At 36.7% G+C, this 16,406-nt stretch overlaps 1 long non-coding RNA gene across 1 annotated transcript; it reads right to left on the reverse strand.

The window, feature by feature from the left end:
- Positions 1-855: 855 nt before the first annotated feature.
- On the reverse strand, positions 856-3,601 carry LOC130996211 (uncharacterized). The gene is made up of 4 exons (XR_009092437.1): positions 3,069-3,601; positions 2,803-2,971; positions 1,592-1,720; positions 856-1,090 (listed from the first exon to the last, which is right to left on the reverse strand). It is a non-coding gene; the product is annotated as an uncharacterized LOC130996211 (long non-coding RNA).
- Between the last annotated feature and the right edge of the window lie 12,805 nt (positions 3,602-16,406).

The following is a 16,406-nucleotide window of genomic DNA, read 5'->3' on the forward strand; positions in this document are numbered from 1 at the left end:
GAGATGCCAATGATGATTTCTGTGAAAAAAAAAATTTGGAGTTTGATTTTCTTTGATGATTTAAGCATAATTGGAACTAATTTGCATAATTCTAGAGTGATTTTGACCTTGACTTTTGGACGTTGAATAAACCTGTGAGATTTTGAGCCATAACTGTTTATCATACACAGTTTATTCTTTGTTGTGAGTTTTGTCATTGCATGTGGTGATCTTCTAGAACTTGCCATGGTTTCTGTGTCGAGGTTGCCGTTGTGCTCAGGAGTAGGAGATGATTTTAGGCCATCTTTTGTTAGCCACTTTATTATCCCAAACACTGTCCTTGAAAAAATTATCCTTTGTTATCCACTTTGAGCCTATTTAGCTTTTATTCTTTAGCTGGATGATAGGGGTGATGTAGTATATGGGAATCTTTGTGTGGTGAATATTCATAGTGGGTTGTGAAAAGGAAGGGATGATTTTGTGTTACTATTTACTCTTATGAGCTCTAGAAAAATTGTCACTACAAAAAAAACGCTAATAGACAACGGTCAAAACGCGTTGTCTATTAAGAAATCAACTGTTGTAAATGAGAGTATTGTCTATTGAAGGGCGGTCATAGACAACGGTCGGAAATCCGTTGTCTATTCTCTGATAGACAACGGTCGGAACATCGTTGTCTATTCTCAGATAGACAACAGTGTCCTGACCGTTGTCTATCAGAGAATAGACAACAGTTGGGCGTTCGTTGTCTATTCTCTTACTGACAATCATTATCTATATTACAGTTTTTATTTTATATTTATATTTAAAATTTTCTGCTTTTTCAATATATATTTCAATAAATCTAAAAACATAATATTAAAAGCCAAAATTACATAAATTAATAATAGAATTCATACATTAAACTCAAACATCATCCTATTGAAACATTGTTCATCATCCTATATTACATTGAAACATTGCTCATCATCCTATATTACATTGAAACATAACTGACAAGCAAACTTAATTGAGGCAGTAACTAGATCAGTTTCTATTGGATGCCCAGTCGCGACTGTGAGTTGGCTAAAGTAAGCACAACATGCTCACGTTGATTCCTTATATTGTCTTTCTGCAAAAGGTAAGTCAAACAAGCCAAGGACGAATGTTAAAACAAAAATAGAAGCCATAAAAGCAATAAATATAAGTCAATGAGCAAGCACTGGACATTGGTTTAAAAGATGAACATGCTTCACTCATTTAGCAAATCTCTACATGCTTAAAAGTTAAAACAACTACCAACAGATGACGATTTTCTATAACATTTTGGCTATCAAAACAATTGCTATTGGTTATAACAGCCCATTTTGAACAAATAAACTTGAACTAGTTAGGCAAAAAGCTCATATTAACAAGTAATGCAGGTCAAAATATGTATAAGGAACGTCTACCTTAGAAGTTAAGAAAGCCGAAACAGCTAAAAAAGCTATCACCTAACTGGTTCTCTAAATTAATACTACTATTTCACTCTCATTGACTACTTCCAATAACAAAATTGACGCAAAAATTGACACGAATTACATGAAGATTAAGCGAGAATTCGATAATTCGAAAAATAAAAAGGCAAAATAACCTAAAGCCCGGCGCGGGAAGAGCGAGTGATGGGTTTCTTCTTGTCCTTATCCTTGTCTTTCGAAGCCGGAGTTTTCCCCGTCAACAACCCATTTTCTCCTTTCCCTGACATTCTCTACCTCACGCAGATCTGAGAATTACACAGAAAATTCAATTGAGAATTAATATGAGGATACAAGAATACAAGAATTTGGGAATAACAAACAAGAAGAATTAACCAAGTGGAAAGTTCTAGGATATATACTAATCTTGAACTCTATATTAATAAATAATAAGGTAAGTGCAAATAAACAGGTAAAGTAGCAGAGACAAAACTAGTAAGGCCCTTGTGTATAGGCAGTAGAATCTAAAGTTAAGCAGATGATTAGCCTATTAAATATAATTATTATAAACAAGAACATGTTGAAAGAGAACATATTCATTTATCACGAGACTAAAGTACTGCATAAGCCTAAAAGTGAAACAATTTAAAACTATTATTTGCCTCCATCCCCCCTATAAAAACTACTTGAATCTCCCACCTATGGAGGAAAGATTGGTCTCTCCTGCTTTACAAGAAGATATACAACATACAAGATTATCACAATTACCAAATCAGCTAGTGATGCTGATTATGATCTAATTCCACAAATGAGAGGGTTGTGCACCAACTGAAAGTCAATACTTCACTCTGAGCTAGCATCTGAAGTTGTCTTTCGCCGTGTTGGATGTTGGGACAAGTATAGCAACTACTAAGCATACCCCAGGCCAAAACAAGTTGCGTAAGCCTATGACAGTTGGATTTTCCAGTACTTGGACTTTAATCAGTTGCTCAAAACTTAATAAAGCTGCATTTTGGACCAAGCTGGGGGTATAATCCCAGTCGAACTGAGCTCAGAAAGTGAAAGAATGACATAGGCTTCTTCCAGTTACCAATATCGGCAGAGATATTAAATAAATCTCTAAGCACAAATTTAATAGCTTTTACTTACAGCCGAAGAACTTAAAGCAAACATGGTTAATAATCCACCTACTTAAGCATATTGTGCTCATCATTTGTCATAGCACCACCAGAAGGTTTGCAAATTTCGGCTATTCTATCAAATACCAAGAGAGAAATGCTAGAATCAAACAATCTCCACCTGACCATCATCGGTAGGAATAAACACAATGTACACATTAAAATCATCATCAACTTGAGACCAAAACAATGAGAGGGGATTGCAAACGAACCAATTTGCAGCGTTTCTCTCGAGGGGAATTGAACTTTCGGATGGTGTTCACGATGACAATTTGAATCCATGGGAGCGAGATCTGCCCGACGCGCGGCGCCTCTCCCATCCACCAACTCCAAACCTTCCTCACTCCGCCTCCAAACCACCAAAAATTCCTCCACCACCGTCTGCCAAAGAGGGAAATGAGAAGAGAATTTCAGTTTTTAAACAAAAAGGGGAACGAAATGAAAGGAATTAGAAACTAAAGAAATATAGGGTTTTTACCAAGGCAGACGGACGGTGGCGGCCGCGACTCTGCTGCTGTCGGTTGAAGATTTGAAGGGGAGAACGAGCGGTGGCGGCAGCCGGAGGAGGGCTGCTGTCGTCCGCCGAAGTTTGTTGGAAAGAGAGAGAGAGATTTTGTCAGATCTGGGGGAGAGGAGAGTGAGGACGGCGGCGCTAGTGTCGTCGGTAGGAGTCAGGAGGAGGAGGCGGCGTGGCTGGCGGCGGCGGATTCTGTGGGAGCCGTGATTGGGGCTAGGGCTCAGACGGCGGAGGCTCTCACCGTCGCCGATCTAAGTCAGAGGGGTAAAGGAGATGAGGCGGTGATGCCGCCGAGAGAGAGAAGGGAGAGCCGGGCGTGTCAGCGGCTTATCGCCGTTGCTTTGCCGGGAAGGACGAGCGGCGGCGGCGACTCTGCTGCTATCGCCGTTGCTTTGCGGGAAATCTGAAAGAGATAGCTGAAATCTGAGAGAGAGATAGTGAGATGGGAGGGGGCGCGGCGCAGGAGAGATAAGGGGAATAGGGTTGGAGTTGGGTTTGTGTTGGGTTTAAATGTTTAATATGGGTATAAAATGTTAATGAAGAGACAAAAAATAAAATATTTTTAATTTTGTTTTTTCATAATTTATTTATTTTTTATGATTTTTATACCATATTAAATATTTTTTTCATTAACTTAAATTTAAGATGTAGTATTAAGTATTTTTTTTATGAATTAAATTTGATGATGTTCTTAAAAAAAATTAAAGAAAAAAATAGTAAAAAAAAAATTAGTGAAAGAAGAGAGAGAAAAATGTAGGAAAAACTCCTCTTTTATAGACAACGATTTTTCCAAAACCGTTGTCTATGACCGCCCTAAATAGACAACGGTTTTTCAAAACCGTTGTCTATAGTTATAATAGACAACGGTTTTCAGACCCGTTGTCTATGACCGCCATAAATAGACAACGGTTTTTCAAAAATCGTTGTCTATAGTTATAATAGACAACGGTTTACAGACTCGTTGTCTATGACCGCCCTAAATAGACAACGGTTTTTCCAAAACCGTTGTCTATAGTTATCATAGACAACGGTTTTCAGATTCGTTGTCTATGACCGCCCTAAATAGACAATGGTTTTTTCAAAACCGTTGTCTATAATTATCATAGACAACAGGTTTAGAAGCATGTTGTCTATATTATGTTGTCTATGAGCTGAATTCTTGTAGTGTGTGGAAAGAAAAGAAAAAAAAATTGTTCAAGAAAAAGAAAAAAAAAAGAAAAGAAAAAGAAAAAAATATATATAAAGTCGAGTGTTTATTGAGAAATTTATTAGAAAATCGACTTTGTGTGTTGGAAATAAATGGAGAGCATAAAAGAGTGTTTAGTTCTGTTTTGTGATGATTAAATCCCTTGAGTTGTGTTGATTATGGTGGCATAGTTGGGAGGAAGATGGACTTTATTCCATACTTGATTTGTGAAGCTATAAGGTGTTGGTGTTCTTAAATTATTTTGAGTCACTTAACCTATATTTCCCTACCTTAACCAATGTCCCTACATTATAACCCGAAGAAAAAGACCTTTTTGATCTTAGTCTTGGCACACTTTTAGCGATGGAGATTGTAGACGATTGGCAAGTCTATGGTAAGAGATCTGCATTGCATTGAATTCGATGAGAGCATACACGTCCTATATATTCCATCAAATTGAGAGTTGAGTGATACACATACCTTGTGAGATTCAATTGTTTGGAATGTCAAGGTTGATTTTGCTATAAGTTGTGTTTATTGGTGATTTTTGTGCTTAATTATTGAGGATTTGAGAATTCTATCATTCTTATTCTTTCGGAGGCATCGATGAGCTAGATTTCTTACCCATTCGTGATATTGATTGTGTTCTTCTCATTATTCGAGGACGAACAATGGCTTAAGTTTGGGGGGGAGTTGATAACACTCATGTTTCCATGGTTTCTAGTGTTCTTATGATGTTAATTTTATAGGAAATTGAGTGTTGGATGATTGTTTTGTGCTTAAATTGTTTTATCTTGTGAAATATGTTACTTTCTCGTACTTTGATGAATTTTACAGAAATATGGAGTTCGAATTTGGACTGTTGATCTTAATGAAAGTTGTAGTTCGTCTCGATACGAGTTCGTAGGCGCAAACGGTTCACAAATCCGAGTTCGGACGAGGAAGATATGGCCGAAACAAGAAAGTCGCGCACAGCAGTGAATAGTGCCCGACGGGAATTTCCGAATTTTCGGGATTTTGCGGGATTTTCGGATTTTATCAGTATTTTCGAGCTCTACACTGTATTTATCTCCTGTGCCTATATATAGGTCCTTTCCCTGACCTATTAGACACATCTTTTCACATCTCTTTACCTCTTTTCATATTTTTCAGTTTTAGACTTAGGATTTTAATGCTTTCATAGATTAGATTTCTTTTCCTGCAAGATTCAAGATTCAAGCTGTTCATCCAGAATTTCTTCCGGGTTTTATCTATTTTATTTATTTCAATTGCTTTCTTTTATTTATGCTTTTATTTTATTTTAGTATGTTTAGCTAGTTCTTTCATCTGAACCTAGGGTTTGTACATAGCTGATTAATTATGTGTGTATGATTTATTGATATCAATTTGCCCTCCAACTTGTGATTCATGATTCCTGGTGCTTAATTTCTTGTGAATTATTTGGCCAATAATTTACATGTCTAGCTGTTCAGTTTGAGTCTTGAATGCGATAATTGTTCAGCCGATTCAGGAATGCATGTTATAGTAGTAGCCTTGACACTTGAATGGGATAGGTGAAACTATAGGGAGCTATTCTTTGTGTACGCTTGGGAGTTAATTTATTCCTTGGAGTCTTGAATGTGAAGGGGGTAAATTAATCTACTTTCATAGGTGTTCGTTAGAGAAGCTTGTGAATAGTTTTGTGATCTCTCATCAGGGTTGGATTAAATTGGTAATTGAATCAATAGGTTAAATGCATGTAGTTAATTAGTAAAAGTACATCCCTAGGGTCAGAGTCTTTTATTATTTGAATTTCCTAAGTGTTTTTATTTGTTATTTGCGTTTTAGTAAATCAATCTTTATTTTCGTTTGCATGTCTACTATTTTAGTTTGTTTAGGAGATAGCTAGAGTGATTTCGATTTTTCAGTCCCTGTGGATACGATACTCAGTTACTTTTTACTTGCTACAATTGCATGTGTTAGTTGCAGTATTTGTTGCTAAGAAATTAGTGATCACCTTTTCCAAAATATGATCTTGTAGAATTATTCCAGACTCATCGATCTCAATTCCCAGAAACTCCATCTTTTGGGTTGCAATGACTGCCTTCTTTTCAGACAGCACTAATCCTTCCTGCTGACAGACCTCTGCAAAGATCTCCAGATGCCTGACATGTTCATGAATGTTTTTGATGCAATGAGGATATCATCAATATAAACAAACATGAATGAAGAATAATCTTTGAAAAGATTATCCATCTTCCTTTAGAATATCTGAGGCGCGTTGGCAAGCCCAATTGGCATGACATTCCAGACATAGTGTTCTTGTGGAGTTGAGAAGGCTGTGAACTTCTTACTCCTTTCTTCCATGCGAATCTGGTAAAACCCTGATTTGCAATCAAACTTTGAGAATACCTTTGCACTTCTGATGCAATTGATGAGGTGTTCTATGCTTGGGATGAAATATCCATCGAACTCAAGAATGTCATTAATCCCTTTGTAATTAATGACCAATCTTGGTTTTCCTCGTTTGATCTCCCCATGATTTCTCACCAGAAATCCAGGACTGCTGTACAGCGAATTCCCTGGTTCAATCAACTTTAAATCAAGGTGTTCCTTGATTATACTCCTCATATCCTACTGATCTTGAGTGTTCATCAGGATAGGTCTGAATCTTGCGAACTCATGCTCCTTTCCAGTTTTAACTTTCAAGGTAGCTCTGAGCTGATTCTTGTCCCACCATGCCAAAGGATCCTCGTGATAACACTTCTGGATTCTCCTTTTGACGTCGGCTATGGACACCCGTTCTTCTTCCTTAATATCTTTGTGTGATATCAAGGAGACTTTGAGGATTTGTGTTTCCTCTTTGGAGAGATCTGGGAATCCCTCGGCTCTGCATTTGAGCAGAATATCTCTGAATCTCCGTTGATCCTTCATTTGTGGTCTCCGGAGTCTACCATCATCACCACGCTTGCTGCGGAATTTGACTGGCATTGAACGATTAAAAGCTCCTTCGAGCCTTTGCACAATGATTTTGTGGTCACAATTGGTTGTGAACACAAGCCGTCTAGCTTCATTGTCCTGTGTATACCTCTTGAAGGTTTGCAGAAAATTGTTTCCAAATAGGATATCTGCACCTGTATCGTGGAAATAGAAGGGTGGAGTCTTAACCTTATACCAAGGTGTTTGTCCTGCTCCGCCGATCAATATTTCTGTTTGTTTTACTCCTTTTGATAAGAGTAAAATCTTCTTTGAGAAATCCCTTCCCGCAATTCGAGGTAGTTTTTCTTCCACTTCTGTTGGAAAGACTCCTCGTTTTGCTGTACAGATTCCTGCTCCTGAATCAATATAAGCAGCAAAATATTCTGCTTTGAATTTCTCGTATAACATCCCCACACAGATGTAGATCGAGAATGGACTTGTCATTGGATCAGCAACCGCTTTCCGCCAATTGTGATCTCCACTCCACTTGCTTTCCTTGACCATGGTTGATAATTGTTAAGGAAATTTCGTCCTAAGATTAGAACGTCTGCTTCTTGTCCGGCTTTGCCTTCGATCTTAATCTCAAAGTCTCCAATCTCCAGAATTCCAATATATCGATTGCTTTCTGGATTATCCAAATAATACAATGTATTGCAAGGAAATTGATTTTTCCTTTCAGTTGTATCAATTTCTGTGGAAACATTTCTCCATCCTTCGGGGCATTTGAGTTTTACTCTTATGCCTAGAGCTGATGTTTCCTGGATCGCCTTTCTCTCGTAGGAGTGAGAGAAACTTCTTTCTAAAGGCCTTGAGGTTAGCCATCTCCTTGGAACGATAGCCTTGGTGCTCCCAATCTGAGACTTTGATTATGATTCAGCACCTGTTTATCCCCCACTTGGATGTCAATTTCCCCTATTATGGGAATTTCGACTCGGTCAAGGCTTACTGCCTTGGCTACTTCTTTGAATATTTCGGGGACCTCAATAAAATCTTTTCCCAGAAATAAATCTGTGTGGTGGGAATTTGATAGGGCATACGAGACTTGATATGTAATCGAGTATGGTCTATTTCCTCCCGTCAACAGATCCTTCCTCTTGTAGTCCTGGTAGAGTGTCAGGGTCTCGACTGAAGGATGAATCTTGAAGATTATAAGCAATTTGTGGATATAATTCAGTTATAATCTTCTTGGCGTACAGATTGCCTGAGAAGGCTCCCAGTACTGAATCTTTCGTGTTTGTGACCCTCTTGTCACAAAGTGCAATATCAATTGGAGTATCCGTCCCTGGCTTGAGTCCGGACTTGATTACCAATTGGATTGCTCCAATATGAATCCATTTCATCGTTCTAGCGACTTCTGGCTTCATTTTTCTGAGATCCCTCCGCACATCTTCGGCTTGAACTAATTGGATCTCCACTTGGTTGTTTGTTATTTCTATTGGCAGCGCCAACTCTCGACTTGTGGTGCCGAAGTAGACATGATGCCTTCTTTTAAATGGACTCAAGCTTTATATAACTTGATTAATCCTTTCGCTTGAAAACCCTTGGAATGTTTGTAGATCCATGATTTTGTCTTTAAGCTTTTTCACGAGCTTATCTACCACCTCTTTTTGGGGAATCAAGAAATGGCTGGTAAATCCTTCTTGATCCTCCTTTTGAGAGTGAAAAGCCTCGTCCTTCTCCTTAGTCTGACTCGTCTCCGGATGATCCATAACTCAGATCCGAATATTCAGAACTAAAGACTTCTTCTTGTTCGTATATACTCTCATCCGAGGATATATCTTCGAACCGGTATACTGGAACCAGTTCTTGGTTGTAGATGGCATCTTCGATATCCGGTGTGGATTCAAATTTCTTCAACCCTCTTTTCTCGTTGTCGGGGCAGTTGGTAGAAATATGCCCCCTTGCACAGCACGTCCAGCAGTTGCAATCTTTGAAACTTTCATTTGATTTGGCTTGGGTACGCCTGAAAGTTTTCCTCGCCGGGATTTGCTTTTGAGATGAAAACTGGCTCCTGAATGGTCCGCCTCGTTGGCCTAATTTGTAGGATCTGGCCTTTTGCTTGGACCACATAGTCCTGGGTTTCCAAGTACCTCGCCTGGTTCTTGGTTCTCTTCCATAGGGTTGGAACCTATGTTTCTTTGTCTTCCTCCTTTGATACAATAATCTCCACCTATTTCTGTTGGTAGATCAATATTGTCGCAGATCAAAGGAGTTCATTTGTTGATTTTTCTCAATTTCTTGAGATTCCTCTGGTCTTTTGCCTGCTGACACCATTCTGACAGCTTCTTGTGAACATAGGACATTCTCCTTGATATACTGTCGAGGGGGAATGCTCCAGGTGACTTGTAATCATTGATGAACATTTCTCTCCATGGACTTGAAAACTTCAGAAAGAAGAGGTCCATAGCGATCTGATCATCGACCAACCCCATATATGTATATAAGGCATATAAACGTAAGAATTCGTCGAGAGCTTCTGGCTCCAGAACCACCAACCTCAAGCTGTAGAGTGCTTGTTGGTATTTAATACGTTTTTCTTCTCCTGCACCTTCAAAGAATCACATTCCAAGAAAGTGAACTTTGAGATATTCTGTTGCCTTTTCAAGAATTTCCCAGGGAGAAACTTTGGCAAACAGATCATTCTTCTCGTTTGTTTTGATGTTATCCCAAAACTGTTTTGTCATTCCAACAAAACTTGCCTCGAAAATTTTGATAAATTCGTCTTTATCATATTCCACGGTGGCAACCACGATCTTCATGGCTGATGCCTATTCATCAATGAGTGATTCCCAACTTCTGAAGCTTGCTTCGTCGATATTGAGAACTAACCCATATGGATGGATTAGCTCGAGTATGGCCTTTCCTACAGGATTTTCCTGTAGTCTGCGCTGCTTTCTGGTTCGTTGGAGGCTACCTGCTTCTTCACAAACTTTAGCCTTCCTGGAAGATGTGGATGGCTCTTCTCGTGGGATTTCGACTTTGGGCTCGAAACCTCCTTGGTTCATCTTTAGATCCACCATTTTTAAATTAGCAAATGATTCTGCTAATTCTTGTAGATTTTCTAGTCCGATCCTTTCGAGGTTATTCATGATTTTTCCCTCTTAAGAACCGAGCTATTTCTTCTGTCTGCAGCTTTTTGGGTGCTGCATTAATCGGTAAAGGATACGTCTGATCTTTGGACCATGTATTCTGAATTTTTTCGGAACATGATTTTCGTCTTTCGATCTCCTCCACCTTCTTCTTGATATCTTGCAAGAGGATTAAGATTTCCTCTTGTTTCATAGATATCCGGCTCATCTCCAGTGGTAGATCATATAGCTTGTTGCCATAATATTCCACCGTTCTTTGAATCTCCCGCAAGTTGACGTTGTCGGAAGAGTTCGGCTCGATCTTTTGATAAGCTGGAAAGGCTGTTCCAGCTTTGTCGTTCTGCTCCATTAGTCGTGGGACTGATGGGCTTCATCTTTTGTTCGTTCAATCACTGTTCTGATCCCGACGATTCCCATGAGAGTTTCATGGTAGGATTGAATACCCGTGATGATATCACGAATAATTTCCGCATCTTCTCCTCGCCGAATATTCGTCACGAGGGCTCGATTATTCCAGTTGAGATCGTCTAAAAGACGAGTAGTTTCTCTCTCCAAATTTTGAAGAGAATTCCTGTATACAATACATCTCGGACACTCGTCCGGATCCATAAATTTTTAATGGAGTCTCCTCTCACATAGGTTAATTATAAAATAAATTAAATATAATATAATTCCTCCATAAAAACCCGCTCTGATACCAATTTTGAAAGCGCGGATTAATGTATAAGATGAAGGATTAAGAGAAATATAGTATAAGGGTAGGAATGGTATTTCACTATGAAGTGAATATTTTTCATAAATGTTTTATAAGGGTGGATAGATTTAATAGATATATTATGGAAGTGGGTATTAAAAACCATTTGCCCATATATTTATATTAACGAAATCATGGAAATATCATGTATGGAATTATGAACTGACACAAATCAATCGATTTGTTAATGATACAAGATAGAGAAAAACATGTGGGCTGCCACATATACGTCATTTAGATTTTCATCACCTTCCACCTTGCACCCCAAAATCATTTAGATTTTGTGTCAAACATCGAGCAAATAAAAAAAAACAACTTCTAACAGCTGTTTCTCATTAATTCTACTTTCCAAGAGAAATTGACGGCAATCACCTAATTAATTAAAGTACTAAAATAAAGCATTAACCATAGTGATCGCCTAATTTAAATTTTTTCTTTTTTTTAGCTTCAATTTTCTTATGACAAGTTTCTGGAGTTCTTCCCTTAAAAGTTAGAATTACATCTAAAAAATAAACGTCGCAATTTATTCATGATGAGTTGTCTTGGTCGATTGAACATATTTATGAATGTTGATTGTAGAATAATTCTTTGTTGAATATTTTTTCTTGAGCAAAGTCTCCGTTGAATTGAAATCAACAAAAAAAAATTGGGGATCCTTTTAACAAATGAAATTGGAGAATTTTAGAAAATACATTATGGTAAAATTAGTTAGGACTTTAAGAATGCGACACAGTTTAAAAAATATTGACCACTACGAACAAATTAAAACGACATATATACTAACTACTCTGACTTTTATGCTGATTTCCAAATTACTAAATTGTTGCCAGGATTTAGTGACGGGTCTGCTGGATTTTGCCATACTTTCTTCATTTTGATTTATTCAACACATGTGAATGGTTGTTTATTGTTTTCCAACAAAGTGTAATTATTTGGAATTCGTATATACAATGATTGCAGCAGTTGCCTATCAATTATTGTACACCTTAATCTTTAAACACAAAATCTTGGGTACACCTGGGTGTACCGTACAACCGGGTTGACTTGTACCCAAAATAGTGTTATTTGTATGAGTTGGGTCAGGATATGGGTTCAAATTAGAGTGCGGGTCAAAGTTTAAGTGAAGATGTGACCCGGTTGTACGGTACACCCGGATGTACCCAAGACTACCTCATCTTTAAATAAGTACTCTCTCCGTCCTACTCTAATAGGTTATTTTCCTTTTTGAGATGTCTCATTCCAATAGGCTCATTTTCTTTTTTGGGTAAAAAAATTGTAATACTTAATTGGTGTGAACCACACCACTTTATTACCACTTTCCTACTAAAAAATAAGTTTTTTTAATCTCCGTATCCAAAAGAAATGAGCCTATTAAAATAGGACGGATGGAGTATCATGTTAAGTGGCACATTATGAAAAAAAGTGGTGCTATTTGGTTACATTGTGACCGGTCATAAGTTAATCAAATTAAAAGAAACTTGATTAATTTGTTTAAAAAAATTATCAAAGTAAAAAAAAACAATTTAGCTAATTAATTTTAATGTTTTATATGCATTGTAGTTTTTTTTAACATTGTTTTATATATATTTATTTTGATTTTAATACCTTAAAAATCATTATTAACGTCATTAATTTTATAAATTACATAAAATTCAAAGCTTGATTTATTCATTTTTCCTATAACTTTAAATAAATGAATAAAAATAAAATAAGTGTATAAAACAATAATGCTAACGTGAACTAAACGAGAGTGATGCTCACAAATGATTATATTTCTTGTCTTATAAATATATGTATGTTTTGAAATTTGAAATATTATGAAGTAAGAAATGCTATTATTTTGATAATTCAGTGCTATATATGCACATAATAAATGGCCATTCTGATAAGTGATAAAGGAGTTGCAACAAATGGGGCAACAAAAGCACAAATCAAAATAGACACTATACTAGTATAAATTCGATTTCTCAAATTTATTTTCATGTTGGTTAGAAATTGTAAATGTTGAGAACATTTTATTTTATTTTTCCATATTAATGCAGGATAGATTTTTATTCGCTGTGCAGTGCATGCATTTATTGTGTCAACACAAGCACTTAGAGCACCTCCAGCGCGGAGGTCGAAGGACGCGTCGAAGGAGAGGGGCGTGCGCCGGAGACGCGGCCAGGTGCGAGGCGAGGTCGAAGGCTGGACCCGGGGCGAGGATTGAAGGAGTATGGCGCGTCCGAAGGACGCGCCCAATTTAAAAAAAAAATCAAAAATCGTTAATTTTTTGATAAATTCAACCGTTGGTTAATTTTTTTTTTTATAAAATTCGACCGTTGATTTGAACGGCTATTTTGAATTTTTTTTTTTTCCCCTTCTATAAATACCACTCTTCCACTCTTTCAAATTCACCATATCTTCAACTACAATTCTCTCCCAACAACAATTCTCTCTTCTACATTTTAAATGATGGATCGTGAATTCGATGAATACCTCGAGCAACAAGGCGGATCGAGGCTTCCAATGATGGGGTTTGCTCCATTTTCACAAGCCTCCAATGTCTTGGCTACGGGAAATGTTCCCACGCCGGCGGCGAACGCCAACGTTCAAGAAGAGCCGGAGGAGGTGAAGCCGAAAGCCAAGGGCACCTGCGCTGCATATTCTAGCGAGGAGTCCGAGCTCGTGGCAATATTGTGGGCGGAGGCAACCCACAATCCTATTTTGGGGACCTCCCAAAAGTTGCTCCAATATTGGGGAGCAATCGCCGAGAAGTTCAACTCGCTCAATACGTCGGGAGGGCCGCCGCAAAAGCCGGATCATCTCAAGTCCCACTTCGCCCGTGTCCAAAAGGAGACAAAATTCTTCGAGGGCTTCTACAACACTTGCAAGGACAATTGGGGGAGTGGTATGAGCGACGATCAAATCTTCCAACAAGCCCAGACGATGTTCGAGATGAATTTCAAGAAGCAATTCTCCTACGTCAAAGCTTGGAAAGTGCTTCGTGAATGCCAAAGATTCACGTCGCAAGCCGGGGATGTCCACTCCGCAAAAAATTCGAAGGGCTCCGATGGTGGAGCAACCACTACTTCTTCGGAGCCGAGTGTCACGGCGAGACCCCAAGGCCAAAAAGCGGCAAAGCGAGACAAGGGCAAGGCGAAAGGGAGAAGGGTCTTCGAGAGAAGGATCGGCGTTCTCCGACGCCCTCGAGAAGGTGGCCGAAAGCATGAGGGAGCATGCTCTCAAAACGGGGGAAATCGCCGAGGTCAAAAAAATGCAAGCCGAGATGAAACAGGAGGAGATGGATATGAAGCTCTTGAACAAGGACACGACGGGTATGACGGATGCACAATTGACCTTGCACAACCACCTAATCCAAGAAGTGCTTCAAGCGCCGAGGGCTTATTTAAATTAGGAAATTATGTTATTTTTTATTTTATTATCGTATTTTAATTATGTTTTAAATTTTATTTTAATTATTGTAATGTTTAATTTTATTTTTAATGAAATTAAAAATTTTAAAATAAAAGTGTAGAAATATGAATTTTGTGGAAATGAGGATTTAAGCACCCACCTAAGACACAATGCATTGGAGAGAGGTGTGTCTTAGGTGGGGCCCACTCCTAAGACACCCCTCTAAGATACCACCATTGGAGGTGCTCTTAGATGCTAAAATTGTGGGAAAGCATTTAGCTGCGATATTAAACATTACGTAACCGTCGAAATTCGAGGGAAATTATTTTAAATTATATGATATTCCTTTCATTCTTCAAAATTATGCATACCCTATTTTTAGATACTACTCCACATATAATTCTTACAATTTTATTCTTTTAACTTACACTATTTACTCATAATCTATTTAACAATACTCTCACTGTGGGATCCTTTCTTCACTATCATTACTACAAACTTCCATGCATAATTTTGGGGGACGGGGGAATATTATTTTTGTATAAATAATTATTTATGTATAAATTATTTTTAAATTTATTTAATTTAAGGTAATATAGTTGAAATTATATTAATCTGAATCATATTCCTCAGTTAAATGTTAACCTTTTGTTAAAATAATAAATATTCTTTTTATATAAATTTTTATTTAATAATATTTTGGAAAAAAGTCAATATTGAAGATTTTATTTCATCTGAGCATCATCTCGTCTGAACCACCCTGTAGGATCATATCATCATCAAAAGCCTAGAAGACAGCATCTAGATTTTTGAGCATCAACTCGTCTAGACCTTAAAATACAAAAAATGAACTTTTATGCGTCAATTTTTTTAACATCACTATCTGGAGGTTTAAAAATCAAATTTGACTTGTGAGATTGTATGATTTGGAGCTTCTAATATCATAACTAACTTGTAAACATCATTTTGTATGGAACTTGAAAAAATCTTGACAATTTTTTATGCATTATTAGCTTCAAATATTATAATTGGGTTCCAAGAATCATCTCGTTTGGAGTTTAAAAGAAGAAATTTAACTTGTGAGTATCATCATTTAATTGGGTTCTGAGAATCATCTCGCTTGGAGCAATTCAAATTGTATTAGTCTCAATCATTCCGCCAATTAAATATAGATTTTTAATTTGGATGGCAAGAGCTTCTTCTTGTATAAGTTTTATTTTAGTGAAAACCTTATAAAAAAAATCAATGTGAAATGAGGTGATTTATATGAATTCTTCATTCGATTGAGATTATTATAAATTTAATACATAATTAAAGATTTCTAATGTATTTTACCATCATATCTTCTATTGTTCTTTATATAAATTCTTCATTTATGCATTACTAATTTCATAATTTATCTATTATTATTGTTGTTGTTGTTGTTGTTGTTGTTGTTGTTGTTGACGAAACTGAAACAAATAAAGTATTTAGTTATGAAAAATATATTTTTCTTCCCTATACAAATAAAATGTACGGATATATTTTATAAAAATTAAAAATAAAATTTTAATTATTTTGATAGGCATAAAATAAGATTTTGTTTTAAAGTAATCAGGTTATAGAATTTGAGCCTTATTATTCAAACATGTAAATCAATGACCGAACCCGTTTATAATTTACATACACGTGCATGTCTCAATTCAAACTCAATTTAAAATTGATTTTATTGAAAATTAAGAAGATACATATTATATATATGTATGTATGTATGTATATATAAATTCATACAGTACTATAATATATTGCAACATATACATATAATATATACGCTTTTGAGAAATATAAAATTAATAACAAATATACATCTAATCACTAACATTCAATTAAAATAATTTATTGTATATAAATTATAATTTTTTTCTTGTCAGGCATGT

This window comes from Salvia miltiorrhiza, chromosome 7 (assembly GCF_028751815.1).
Source record: "Salvia miltiorrhiza cultivar Shanhuang (shh) chromosome 7, IMPLAD_Smil_shh, whole genome shotgun sequence".
NCBI lineage: Eukaryota > Viridiplantae > Streptophyta > Magnoliopsida > Lamiales > Lamiaceae > Salvia > Salvia miltiorrhiza.